The 15117-nt window shown below is 36.6% G+C and overlaps 1 protein-coding gene across 1 annotated transcript in view; it reads right to left on the reverse strand.

Annotated features, from left to right (window-relative positions):
• LOC145676633 (cytosolic carboxypeptidase 1-like) overlaps window positions 1–15117 on the reverse strand; it is a gene marked incomplete at its 3' end in the record, with an annotated part of 232230 nt that overhangs the window by 192354 nt on the left and 24759 nt on the right.

The following is a 15117-nucleotide window of genomic DNA, read 5'->3' on the forward strand; positions in this document are numbered from 1 at the left end:
TCGTAATCCTTAACTAGCAACTAAGTAACGTGTTCCATATACAGGTTCATGAGCAGAGGTGACGTGGGTCGATGAAAACTTCACCCACCGTGACCTATGACCCGCTGACCCACCATCCACCGTGACCCAATCTAACCCAGGATCCACTCGTGAGATATTAAATCCTTCGAAAAAATCAGAACCCTCACTTCCCCCTTTGGATATTTATTATAATGAAAGCGATATAATAACATCCCAGTTGGGACTGGAGCTTAAGTGTATACCAAAAGTCATTTCATTTGGCTTTGACATTTGGCCGTATAATAAATTATATATTAGATATGATTTTTTTAAAAAAAAAATCCAGTACTCAGCTCTTCTAAAAACGCACAGACTGTGTTTCGAAAGCCAAGTAGTAAGTTCTATTGCTATTATTACAATTCCAAATATAAATACCCAAAAGAGCCCGAAGTTCTTTCTTCACTTAGATATACTCATCTTAGATAAGTAAATATAAACAAACGAAAAAGGACGAAAAATGGAGAGACCTTGAAAGTAAAATATACCCTAGACAAACTCACCAGTGTTTATAAGATGCTACGTCTACAATGCACTGAGTAGAGTGGGACAATGTATCAGAGTGGATGGTGGGTCGGTATTTCAAAGTGAGTAACGGTGGGTTGGGTAGAAGTAGTCACGCCCTATTGACCCACTGACCCACTCACAAATCTTGAACCACTTGACCCACGACTCACTTCATCTCTGCTCATGAGAAGAGATTCTCAGAACAAAATACACGTTTGTTTACTGAAGCAAACTATAACTTACATAAAAAGTACATAGCTTCTGAAAGTCTTTCTTAACCACGACTGCAAAATGTTCTCAGTAAAATACGTACTTTTAATATTAAATTCTAATTAGGGTACTAGAATAAAACTGTATTTTAATTCACACGATATTTAAAACACACAAGAATATTATGAGTAGAGCCCGGAAGTTTAGGCTTTTATTTTGTGTAAAATAGGCAGGCAAAATGGCATTTAAAATTTGACAAGTAGGCACTAAAAGGCAAAAACAAAAGTTGTTACTTTCTAATACTCAAACATTACATGATATTTTTCTTGTTATGTGAATATGTGTACAAAATGTTACTTACAGTGTATGCTGGTTGCACATGACTACAACATGCTTCTTTAAGTTATCAACAGTAATACTTAATCGCCTGTCAGAAAGAACGGTTTTTACAATAGAAAATGATCTTTCCACTTCAACTGAAGTAACTGGGGCGTAAATGAAGCTATTGTAGATGGAGTTATTTCAAGATCAACACACTTTTCACCGTAAAGAGCATCACGAGTTTTCAACATTTTTTGTAAGTCCTCGTTATCTGCCACAACACGTTTGCAATTTTCATAAATAGCCAGTCCCTTTTCCCCCGGCACTTTTCCTAGCTAGTCAGCTGTTTCCTGAAAGATCTGTAAGGATGTTGGAAGGGTTTCACCTCTTTTCTCTAGTTTCGTAATAGCCTCTGGCAACTTACCATAATGAGCTGAAATGAATGCAAGATCATTGCTGAGATCTGAACAGCACAAAAGTTTTTTCACCTCGGAAATTGAAGCAGTATCCTCTTCTGATAACTGTTTCATCACAGCACGGATCGCTTCCAGGTTGTCTGCATAGTAGACTGCAGCTGAAATCCAGGTCCCCACCTCGTGATGATCGGCTGTGGAGGAAGAGGAAACTCGGGCACTACTTCCTTAAAAATCCGACATCGGGAAGGAGATTTCAGAAATATTATTTTGGTGTTTGAAATTAGCTTGTCTACTTTAGGGTACAACATTCTTATCTCTTCAGGGATTCTATGTATGCCGTGAACTAAACATGTGATATGAATCATGTTGGGAAACAGCACTTTCAATGCCCGCGCAGCTTTCTTCATGTACGGAGCAGCATCTGTAATGAAAAGGAGGACATCATTGTGTTGTGTTCCTTCTAGCCAGATCAGAACAAGCGAATTTGTGAATAACTGAGCTATTGATGAGCCATTAGCCTTTTCGAGCTCTTTTACAGTCAGAAGAAACAAGGATGAGGATATTTCCATGGGTCCAATGATTACGTTGGTCAGGTATATTCCTGTAGCATCTGTCGTCTCATCTATTGAAATCCAAATCTTTTCCCCACAAACTTCGTCACGAATCTTTTGCAGAGTATGTTCATAGCAAGCATTTAAATACATGTATGTTTTCCTTAGAGTAGATTCTGACTGTACAACTTCCTTCGTGTAATTTTCCAGGAAATTCTTTAGTGTCTTGTTTTCCAGCTTCTAGAAAGGTATTCCCGCTACCATGAAAGGCTTGCATAGGTCAAAAGAAAATTGTGATTGTCTAGTGGATGAACAAACAGCTGTTGAAATCACGGACAATTTCTTTTGTCCCGTCATTTTCAAAGCAGCATCTTCATGTTTAGCAGTATTCAGATGCTGAGTTACAAAGTATTTCTTGTCATGATTAATTGCTTTCCCACATACTTTGCACAACAAAACTGCGCCACTGGTAGTAAACGTATCTGCGCCGAATTCACGGACGTATCCTTGTAACTTACTGCTCAACGGTATGCTAAATTTTGGCATAATGCGGCCTTTTGTGCGTTCGAATCTGGAATAATGAATATCGTTTCGACTGCTTCGTTGATTGAACTCAGTTCTTTCTTTCTTTCTTTTTTACAGAAGCTCCAGTTTCTTTTGATGCCGACAGGGAAAACAATGACCCTGCGAACAACAACTTGAAGGAAATCGCCGCTCTTTGTTGCAAGCGCAGATATTATTTCTGATAGCACGCTACCGCCTTTGTTCGCATTAACTGTTACAATCCCAAAGTTCGCTGACTTTCGTCTAAGCTAGCGTTTTTAAATCAACCTGAACCTGAAGTCAATGTTATTGTTGAACATGATATCACGCTACGCAGACATTTCAATCAAAAAATGACACTCCCAATCGAGAATGAGCATTTATAATTTGAAATTTTTGTATCTAAAATTGCAAAAAAGGCCAAAAAAAAAAAAGGCATTTACACATCCAAAAGTTGTTGAAGCTATTAAAAGGAAAATAGGCAAAAAAAAAAAAAAAAAAAAAAAAACAACTACAGGCTCACAACAACACAAAATGAATTTTTCCTTTAAAAAAATACAGATATCTTTAAAAGAAAGGCATTTTGCCAAAGTTCCGGGCTCTAATTATGAAAATGCTCATGAAAAGCGATTGCTTTAAAGAGTGCTAATATGACTAACTCAAATTATACTCTAGAAGTAATAGGCCTAATATACTGGGATGAATTCGGACGAATATGGTTAATAATTCGATTTCCGAAGTTTTTCTCTTGACTTTCCTCAGTTTCATCAGATATGTATTAACCACCTCTGGCTTATGAAATCTAAAAATTCACCGCTGCAGAAAAAAAAAATCAGTCTTAGAAACTAAATGCAACGTTCTAATGTAACTTTTTTCCACATTGATAATGAACTGAACATGTGTCAGGAACAGGAAGCTCCTCGATCATATGTAAGTTTCTTCACATTATTGTTATTAGTAGTAGTAGTAGTAGTAGTAGTAGTAGTAGTAGTAGTAGTAGTAGTAGTAGTATTCTGCCATTAGGCAGGTCCTAGGAATAATCATTATTTTCAATTTTAGGCTATGGCCTGGAAATGTTTCTTCCACGTTTCTCGATCTTCCGCTTCCTCCTCTAACTCCCAGTATGATGTTCTATTTTTCAAATCATCGATCAGCTGTGTTCTTCTTATTATTATTCCTTCTTTCCTTCCATCTTTCATTCTACGGCGGTATTAAGAAGACAATTTCTTCGCAAAATGTGTCCAATCAAAATTGACCTTCCTACGAAGGATGCTGGCTAGAGTGTCCTCTTCTCTCCTATTCGTTTTAAAACACCTTCGTTTGTCGCTCTGTCTGTCCATTTTATCTCCTCCATTTTCCTCCAACACCACAATTCGAAGCTCTCTAAATATTTATTCTCTAACTTCTGTAGTGTCCAAGTCCCTAAACCATACAGTCCAATGCTCCATTTGATCAAACAAGGTTAAAATATTAGCACGTACATTTCAATATTAAGAAATGAAATGAAATGTTTCAGTTTAACGTCACACTATTATGTCTTTTAGGAGACAATGATTATGGCAAGTGAAAGATGATGGAAGAATTGGTTGGATGAGAATGAGAGAAAAAAAGGGAGTACTCCACGAAATCCCACGGACACGATATTGTCCACCACAAACTTACCTGGGCGGGGATCGAACCAGAGACTCCGCATCGACACTTACGAATTTAATATAAATGTTAGGAGTATGGTAAACAAGGATAATAGTAGATCTAATCGCTATTAAGAAGAAGTAGACAATTCTACCACATTAAGAGACATGACAAATCATAAATGCAATTCGAATATATTTAGACAAACTTCCATACTGTGCTTTAAATTTCAATAAATTATACTGTTCTGATCGTAACTACAATATCAACTCTCCCTATTACCAATCTAATAGATACTATGACAAAATACAGTGAATGTAAAAAGTATTCATACACCTTGGAAAATGGTAACATGTAACATATCACGGTGAACAAACACCAGTTGAATTGAAAATTTGTATTTAATTTTTTCAAGTGTAGGAAATATAACACAAAAATATACTGATATGAAACAAATTGGGACTGTAGGAAACAAAGAAGCTACTATTCGTGCAGAAAATTTAAAAAGGTTGTGAAAAGAAAGAAATATCAATCAACAAAAAGTATTCATACACTTCACTTAGTGCCTTTGTTTTCGGCTATATTATTGGGCTATTTTAGTAGTTTATAGGATATCCTTTTGCTGCTATAATAGCTTTAATACGCTTTGTCTTTGACGCTACCAAATCTTTGGTCTTTGATGAGGGATTTTTCTGCCATTCCTCTTGCAGAGCATTTTGCAAGTCTTGCTTATTGGAAATCGGTCGTTTTCTAATATGTTTTGTCAACTTGGTCCAATAGATACTCAATTGGATAAATGTTGAGGGATTGGGGAGGTGTTGGCATCTACTTTGGCGCATTGCACAAGATCCGAAGGCGTGTGTTTAAAGTGGAATGCTTTGGATCATTGTTCTGCATTAATATGAAGTTATGTCTAAAGCCCATTTGTTCAGCAGATAAATGGGGTTCGATTTTAAAAGGTCAATGTAGTGATGATGGTTCATCGTACCATCTATAAAATACAAGGACCCTACACCTGAGGCACTCATACACCCCCAAACCATAATAGAACCACCACCACGTTTCACTGTGAGTTTCAGGTTTTGTTTTTAAAACTCTGGATTCTTTCGCCTCCACGCAATGGTTCGTCCATCCGATGCAAATATGTTGAATTTGCTTTCATCCGTAAATATCACACAGTTCCAGAATTCTTATGGTATATTTCAGTGCGCTTTGGCAAATGTTAACGTTTTTCTCCTATTGACTTCATTCACAAAATATTTTCTTTGAGCTACCCGACATGAAAGAAGCGCTTTCTCACGTAATTGCGAATGATAGAATGTGAGACATGCACTTTAAGTTCATTATAAAGCTCACTTGTAAGCTCTGGCACACTCAAACGTGGATGCTTTTTTTTATTTTTCGAACCATCAATGACTGCCAATGCGTATTGAATTTCACTGACGACCTGTTCTAGGTGCGTTTTTCAACGTTTTTCTCTGTCCCGTTCTATTAGTAACACTTTGAATAGTTCCTCTAGGACTACCAACAATGCTTGCAATTTATGAAAGTAATTTACACTAGTTATGCAGACGAATTATAATTCATCGTTCCTCTTCTGCAATTTTAGGACCTTTATGCCCCATACTGCCGCACTCTCAAACTCCGCGGTAACGTTGTAACCTGAATGCATTGCACGGGAATGTAGAGCAAACTAGAGTGCCTTCACATGCCCGTCATTCGTTTCTGTACACGGAGAGTGAAGTATTCATGTGAGAGTTCTGGTACTGTATGAATACTTTCTGCGCATGGATTATCATACCTTTTCCATTTTTGTCTCTGTAAAACAAGATCGGAATAGCATTTGTTGTTTATACTCCCCCCAAGTTTTCCTTTCGGAACACCTTTTCTTAATCACCCAGTGAGTTGGACCTATATATCATAGAAGCGGAATAAAACCTCATTCTTTAAAAAAATATTGCCTGTATGAATACTTTTTACACTCACTGTAATAATCTGCTGCGAGGTTTTAAGTTACTGACATGTGTAAACTTATATTGAACCTTGCTCTTGGTGCAGAATTCGTCTCTCGCATAAGACACGAAAAGAAGGTTTTATGTCATCATTACATTTAGAACTAATTAGTTGTTTACACGTTATGGTAGACCAGCAGAACACAATAAAGAAAACGTCAGGCTGACTTAGCTTTTCCTTTGAGCGACCAACACATCAGTCAGTAAGTTTACAAAAAGTGCTCTTTATTGTTTTTACCTTAAATGATACCATCATCCATCTTTACGTAAAGAAACTTTGTAGGTAAATAGCAATGAAGTCAAACAACATTCCATTAAATAGCACGCGCGTATGGCCTGCTTGGCAAACTATAAAGATTTGATAGTTTGCCAGATTGGCAAAAAGAATACTAGGCAGGAGAAGGAATATAGTTTAGTTGATTTCCCTCAAATGTCTCCTCCGGTTCTAGCTGCTTCTCGTGATTTGGCTCATCTCCTTGATATATGTTCGTGTCTCTGTCGACCAACTACAAATCTGTTGTATTTTGCGCGACCCTCTCCACGGCAACCGGAGGTATTCTTGATTGATATTCAATGGGTGTCTAGTAGGCATGAAAAGACTGCACTCTGCAAAGCGCCAATGATATGGTCTCTTCAACTGCACGCTGGTAGATGTCAGATAATTAGTTGTGTTTTAAATAAATGAGAGTTTAATAGTGGCACAAAGCCTTTTGACTTATTGACATGTGAACAATCGACACTCTAGTAGTCAATAAATTCCTGTCCTGCCTAGTGCCAACAAAAAATGCTACTACATGAAAGGAAGAATTAAACAAAAATCACTTAATGTAATTCTGAACTACAAATAATCAAACAGGTAGTTTAAGAAGAAGAAAAAGGAATATTCACGAAAAGGAAATCATTAATTTGTTTTCTAGAAACTTTTCGTATAAAGTTTCTTCTTTTTCCCTTTCAATTAAATAAAGTAAAAAAAAAAAAAAGTTGCATCCGCAAGTCAGAATCATTACGAATTGATTGTTTTATTAGGTGCTACAGATTGAATGCATTTATTATTATTATTATTATTATTATTATTATTATTATTATTATTATTATTATTATTATTATTATGAATAATTTGAAAGAGAACTACAAATACAGAACGCCATGGAATCTTATTTTTATTGACATTTCCATATGGAAAACTGTCGCAGTTCAAGTAATTCTATATTCTTTGTAACATAACAGGCAGAAATACCCATTCTTTGCAAGGCCAGAATAACTCATTTTTATCAAATTTTATGCTCTTAACTTCGCGATTCGTGAAATTCTCAATTCCTAGAAAATAATAATAATAATAATAATAATAATAATAATAATAATAATAAACTGAAACCTCATTACCCACTTTACGATACTTATTTTCAAAAATCCTTTCTTATATTCTCTTTCGTAGAAAAAGAAAAAGAAAAGAAATAACTTGGCTATCCAAGTTTTACGTTTAATGAAAATAAATCTGAAAATTAGAATTTTATAGAATTTGTTCTCCTATTCCCCCTCTAGAAGAGGAATTCTCGAAAACGCTAATATATATAATATTCCCTTATTTTCTGTTAAACGTCTGAATACCGAATTACATTTCTATTAGCCGATGTTTGTGGTGGGCAAACATTGTTTGCGTGGGTTTTTTCCCGTTTCATCTCATTCTGCAATTTTTATTAATCTCATTATCATCGTCTCTCTTAGCGTTGGTGCATTATCGTAGGACGTTAAACTTAAAAAAAAAAATATATATATACAACTTAAGCTAATCCTTACATTGGGGATCTTCTGAATAAACATAGAAAACTAGAATATTATATAAATTGCTTTCCTTTCCCCTTCTAGACGCGGAACTTTCAAAAACGACTACTCATTGTTCGTTATTTTTAATGGGAAGCTAAAACGCCAAATTTTATCTTCGGAGCGATTCGTAGAATACTCAGTTCCTGGCAAAATAATAATAATAATACATAAACTGAACCTCCATTACCCCTCTTAGGATATTTATTTTAAAAAATCATTTCTTATACTTTCCTTTCATGGAGAAAGAAAAAGAAAAAAAGAACTTCTCTGTTCAAGTTTTACGTATCAACCTGTAATATTACAGACTAGTCGTAGATGAATAAGTCCCTTCTACTATTTTATATAATAGTGTAAATAAATACCGTCCCTGACACAACAAGCCAAAGGATTATGGCCGATTGGATGGCACATCTTCAGCTGATGCGTATTCTTCATATACGCTTTTCGTATAAATAGATCATAAATAAAAATTTTCACAAAGTCGAATTTTGTACAATGCGAAACAGGTTGTAAGCTAATGACATAGATATTGGGTAGGTTTGAGTAGGTTGATGTCTGAGTAGATTTCTCAAGGATGAAATGTATCAAATTTCAATGTTAACTTTTATTAGCGTAATTAGCGATGAATCGGATATTTCTGAAGTGTTTTCTACCTCACTCACAATCAGTTATGAATGTCAATGTTTAAGAATGAAATAATTATATACCATGTTTTTCAGCTTAATTTCGAAAGAAATACTATATTTAACAGAAAAGTGAATGTAGTAAATTATTATGAAATTAGTGTGTCTAGGAAAAGACTAACACAGCTCATTACTCCAATATTGTATAATTTATACATTATACATATTCTCAGTTCAACAAATTTTGATCGAAAGTATGTAAATTGTTTAAATTAAGCTATAATAAATGTATTTAGCAATATATATATATATATATATATATATATATATATATATATATATATATATATATATATATATATATATATATATATACAGGGTAAGTCAAAATAAGTGTTACAAGCCAATATCTCGCGAACTATACATCATATAAGAAAAATATTAAGAGACAATGTACAATACAGAGGGGCCTAAGAAATGAGTCAAACATTAGATTTCCCCCGCCCCCATTTTGGGGGGAGGGGCGTGAACGTGAAATTTTCAAATGGGAACATAGGTCGAGTGATACCTCGTTCGAAAGAGCTTGAAAAAATGAACAATTTTTGTAGGAAACAATTTTTGATATGGGGCACCGTTTTCAAGATGGGCCCCCAAAATGGTACTGTATCCGATAAAATTTCCAGTACTTATAAATAAGTGTTACAAGCCAATATCTCGCGAACTATACATCATATACGAAAAATATTAAGAGACAATGTACAATATAGAGGGGCCTAAGAAATGAGTCAAACATTAGGTTTCCCCCGCCCCCCATTTTGGGAGGAGGGGGGTGAACGTGAAATTTTCAAATGGGAACATAGGTCGAGTGATACCTCGTTCGAAAGAGCTTGAAAAATTGAACAATTCTTGTAGGAAACAATTTTTGATATGGGGCACCGTTTTCAAGATGGGCCCCAAAAATGGTCTTGTATCCGATAAAATTTCCAGTACTTATAAATAAGTGTTACAAGCCAATATTTCGCGAACTATACATCATGTACGAAAAATATTAAGAGACAATGTACAATACAGAGGGGCCTAAGAAATGAGTCAAACATTAGGTTTCCCCCGCCCCCCATTTTGGGGGAGGGGGGTGAACGTGAAATTTTCAAATGGGAACATAGGTCGAGTGATACCTCGTTCGAAAGAGCTTGAAAAATTGAACAATTCTTGTAGGAAACAATTTTTGATATGGGGCACCGTTTTCAAGATGGGCCCCAAAAATGGTCTTGTATCCGATAAAATTTCCAGTACTTATAAATAAGTGTTACAAGCCAATATCTCGCGAACTATACATCATATACGAAAAATATTAAGAGACAATGTACAATACAGAGGGGCCTAAGAAATGAGTCAAACATTAGGTTTCCTCCGCCCCCCATTTTGGGGGGAGGGGGGTGAACGTGAAATTTTCAAATGGGAACATATTGTAGGTCGAGTGATACCTCGTTCGAAAGAGCTTGAAAAATTGAACAATTTTTGTAGGAAACAATTTTTGATATGGGGCATAGTTTTCAAGATGGGCCCCAAAAATGGTACTGTATCCGATAAAATTTCCAGTACTTATAAATAAGTGTTACAAGCCAATATCTCGCGAACTATACATCATATACGAAAAATATTAAGAGACAATGTACAATACAGAGGGGCCTAAGAAATGAGTCAAACACTAGGTTTCCCCCGCCCCCCATTTTGGGGGGAGGGGGGTGAACGTGAAATTTTCAAATGGGAACATATTGTAGGTCGAGTGATACCTCGTTTTAAAGAGCTTGAAAAATTGAACAATTTTTGTAGGAAACAATTTTTGAAAATGGGCACCGTTTTCAAGATAGACCCCAAAATTGGTCCTGTAAGAGATAAAATTTCCAGTACTTATAAATCGGAAACGGCTAAGTAGAAAAACATGAAACAAAAAATGAAAAAGGTAAACGCCATAGGCAACGCGGAATGGTGTTGTCGTGGTGCCCCAGAACCCCATCATGGGGCCCCGGGAACAATTTTAAAATTTCAAATCTGAATATAGGTCGAGTGATACCTTGTTTGATAGATTATGGAAAACCAAACAGCTTAGAAAAAAAAATTGTTTTGATTTCGGGCAAGCCTGTTACAAAATGACCGCCGGAAATGGTTCCACATTCAGATAGAAAGTGCAGTATTCAAACTGAGTGTTACAAGCCAATATCACGCGAATTATTGCATCAAATAAAAAGTGTTAAGAGTCCATGTACAATACAAACAGGCCTAAAAATATGTCGAACACGAGGTTCCATCATCATACTGTAAGTGAATAACAAGTAAAATTTTCGGAGGCAAAATCGACCTATAACGTAATAATAATAATAATAATAATAATAATAATAATAATAATAATAATAAGAAGAAGAAGAAGAAGAAGAAGAAGAAGAATACGAAAAATAATAATAAAACTAGTAATAATAATAATAATAATAATATGAATGAAAATAATAAGACAATGAATAATACTAATACGTATGCGCAAAAAGACGTCGTTCCTCAATCACTACAATCCTATGAGAAAGGGATAGGAAGGTACCTATTAGGCCCTACTTGTAGGCAACATCTCAGCATGTGCCCAGTTAGAGTAAGGAAAGCCCGTCAATGTCATTGCCTGGGGAATGGAACCGATGGCCTTCGGAACATAGTACAACGATAACGTTGTATATTGCATTAACAATCTGTACCATCTTATAAAAAAAAGGATCAGAGGCGAATTATTTGAGCCGTTTTATACAAAGAAAAGAAAGTTGCAAAGAAATATCTTTAGATTATTTTTGATCGTCAACTATTAATGTAATCGCTATGGAAACGTAATAAATGTAAGTGTAAGTGTGCAGACGTAGAAAGAACGGGATATAAACTTTGGTGATAAGTTTTCCGTATAAGTAAACGAACACTATCGTATTGATATTATTAGTTTGGGTAGCGTTTGAATAGAGCAATGGCGGTGTTTGATCATTGTGTAGATATGTTGCTGGTGTTGGGGGAATGTAGAAGAAACTATCGTAGCGCGGCACGAATGTATGCAATGCGCTATCCCCAACGCCAACAAACATCTCACATGGCATTTCTGCGATTGGAGAGACGTTTGCGGTAACATGGTAGTCTTGTCCGGGGACGAGGTAGGGGTCGTTACCGCTCTGCAACCAATGAAGAACGTGCAACAGGAATATTGGCAGCAGTGCATGTAGACCCACATGTTACCACGAGATATCTCGCACAGGCCAGTGGAGTTAGCCAAAGATCTGTAGTGCGTATTTTGCACGAGTACATGTTTCATCCGTATCATATCATCTTACATCAGGAACTATCTGGCAATGATTTTCATGCCAGATTGCAATTTTGTCTATGGTTGGAAGGTATGGAAAACAGACAGCGCAACTTCATATCCACCATCTTGTTTAGCGATGAAGCTACATTTACAAACACAGGACACGTAAATCGACATAATATGCATTATTGGGCTAGGGAAAATCCACTATGGCAGAGAGAAGTTGCTCATCAGCATCGGTGGTCTCTTAATGTATGGTGTGGCACCCTTGGTAACCATATCATTGGGCCATATTTTTTTGATGGACGTCTTACTGGTGATACCTATGCCGCATTTATCAGTGATGTACTATACCCGGAGTTGTTAGAGAATATTCCTTTCGCTGAACGTATAAGAATGTGGTATCAACATGATGGTGCTCCAGCACACAACGCACGTCAGGTCAGAGCCTTATTGGACCACCGTATGGCGAATAAATGGATTGGGCGTCGAGGTCCTATTCACTGGCCTCCACGATCTCCTGACCTAACCCCACTTGATTTTTTCCTCTGGGGTTATGTTAAGGATCGGGTAATGTCCAACGTACCAACAACTACTGATGATATGAAGGCGCGTATCCAAGGTGTGTGTGCATCTATCACTCCAGAGATGCTACATGATGTACGAACATCCCTATGCCGCCGCTTACGGAGGTGTGTGGAGCAGGATGGAGGACATATCGAACATCATTTGTAACATGGTAAGTGTTGAAATTATTTGCTTTACAGTGATTGAAATTACAATTTTTAACATCGCACATACCCGTAGAATTACTAAACGTTATCCTACTACTTTACAGGATATTAGGTTGTGGTAATGCTGTTGTGACAGGCTTGTCTGAAATCAAAACAACTTTTGTAGTAAGCTGTTTGGTATTTCACGATCTATCAAAGAGGTATCACTCGCCCTATGTTGCGATTTGAAAATTCCATGTACACCCCTCCATACAAAAGCGGGACGAGGGAACTTCTTTAACACAAATTTCAGGCTTTCTGTATTGTACATTGACTCTTAACACTTTTCTTATTTGATGCGTAGTTCGTTGCGTTGATATTGGCGTGTAATACTCAAATTGAACACTGCACTTTCTATCTGAATGTGAAACCATTTTTGGCGGCCATTTTGAAACAGGCTTGCCCAAAATGAAAACAAATTTCGTACGAAGCTGTTTGGCTTTCCACGATCTATCAAACAAGGTATCACTCAACCAACAGGTATATTCCCATTAATAATTTTGAAATTGGTCACGGAGCCCCATTATTAGGGCCCTGCGGACACCACGACATCATCATTCCACATTGCCTATGATGTTTCCGTTTTTCATTTTTTGTTTAATCGTTTCCTACTCATACGTTTCCGATTTATAAGTACTGGGAATTTTATCGGATACCGGACCATTTTTGGGGCCCATCTTGAAAACGGTGCCCCATATCAAAAATTGTTTCCTACAAAAAATGTTCAATTTTTCGAGCTCTTTCGAACGAGGTATCACTCGACCTATGTTCTCATTTGAAAATTTCACGTTTACCTCCCTCCCCCCAAAATGGGGGGCGGGAGAAACCTAATGTTTGACTCATTTCTTAGGCCCCTCTGTATTGTACATTGTCTCTTAGTATTTTTCTTATGTGATGTATAGTTCGCAAGATATTGGATTGTAACACTTATTTATAAGTACTGGAAATTTTATCGGATACAGGACCATTTTTGGGGCCCATCTTGAAAACGGTGCCCCATATCAAAAATTGTTTCCTACAAAAATTGTTCAATTTTTCGAGCTCTTTCGAACGAGGTATCACTCGACCTATGTTCCCATTTGAAAATTTCACGTTCACCCCCCCTCCCCCCAAAATGGGGGGCGGGGGAAACCTAATGTTTGACTCATTTCTTAGGCCCCTCTATATTGTACATTGTCTCTTAATATTTTTCTTATATGATGTATAGTTCGCGAGATATTGGCTTGTAACACTTATTTATAAGTACTGGAAATTTTATCGGATACAGGACCATTTTGGGGGCCCATCTTGAAAACGGTGCCCCATACCAAAAATTGTTTCCTACAGAAAATGTTCAATTTTTCGAGCTCTTTCGAACGAGGTATCACTCGACCTATGTTCTCATTTGAAAATTTCACGTTTACCTCCCTCCCCCCAAAATGGGGGGCGGGAGAAACCTAATGTTTGACTCATTTCTTAGGCCCCTCTGTATTGTACATTGTCTCTTAGTATTTTTCTTATGTGATGTATAGTTCGCAAGATATTGGATTGTAACACTTATTTATAAGTACTGGGAATTTTATCGGATACAGGACCATTTTTGGGGCCCATCTTGAAAACGGTGCCCCATATCAAAAATTGTTTCCTACAAGAATTGTTCAATTTTTCAAGCTCTTTCGAACGAGGTATCACTCGACCTATGTTCCCATTTGAAAATTTCACGTTCACCCCCCTCCCCCCAAAATGGGGGGCGGGGGAAACCTAATGTTTGACTCATTTCTTAGGCCCCTCTATATTGTACATTCTCTCTTAATATTTTTCTTATATGATGTATAGTTCGCAAGATATTGGCTTGTAACACTTATTTTGACTCACCCTGTATATATATATATACCATTATGTTAGCCACAACGGGCCTTACGCAGAAACGTTACGACGCGTGATTAGTGCCATATTAAAGAGTTCGACTAACATATGTTTCCTGCAGTAGTCAGGCCTTTGATATGACGCTAATCATACGTCAAAACGACTCTCCATAAGGCTCTATATATTTATTCACACTCATTTGCCGTCCCGATTTTGGAGAAAATGTCCTGCGTCTCGATGTACCTCTGTTGGGACCTCAAAATATCCCGACTTCCATGTTTATTGAAGAATTTTATGACTATTATTTTATTTATATTTTACTATGTTTATTAGTTTCCTCATTACTATACAGAGCACCACAAAGAATTTTGGTAAAGATCCTCAGCATCGACACAAAAAACAAGAAAAGGAAAATAAATGCAGGAAAGAAAAAGACAGAAAAAATTCTATTTCACCGCATTTTTAAAATAGTAAT

Source organism: Thermobia domestica, unplaced genomic scaffold, assembly GCF_964235325.1.
Source record: "Thermobia domestica unplaced genomic scaffold, izTheDome1.hap1.1 HAP1_SCAFFOLD_254, whole genome shotgun sequence".
Taxonomy (NCBI): domain Eukaryota; kingdom Metazoa; phylum Arthropoda; class Insecta; order Zygentoma; family Lepismatidae; genus Thermobia; species Thermobia domestica.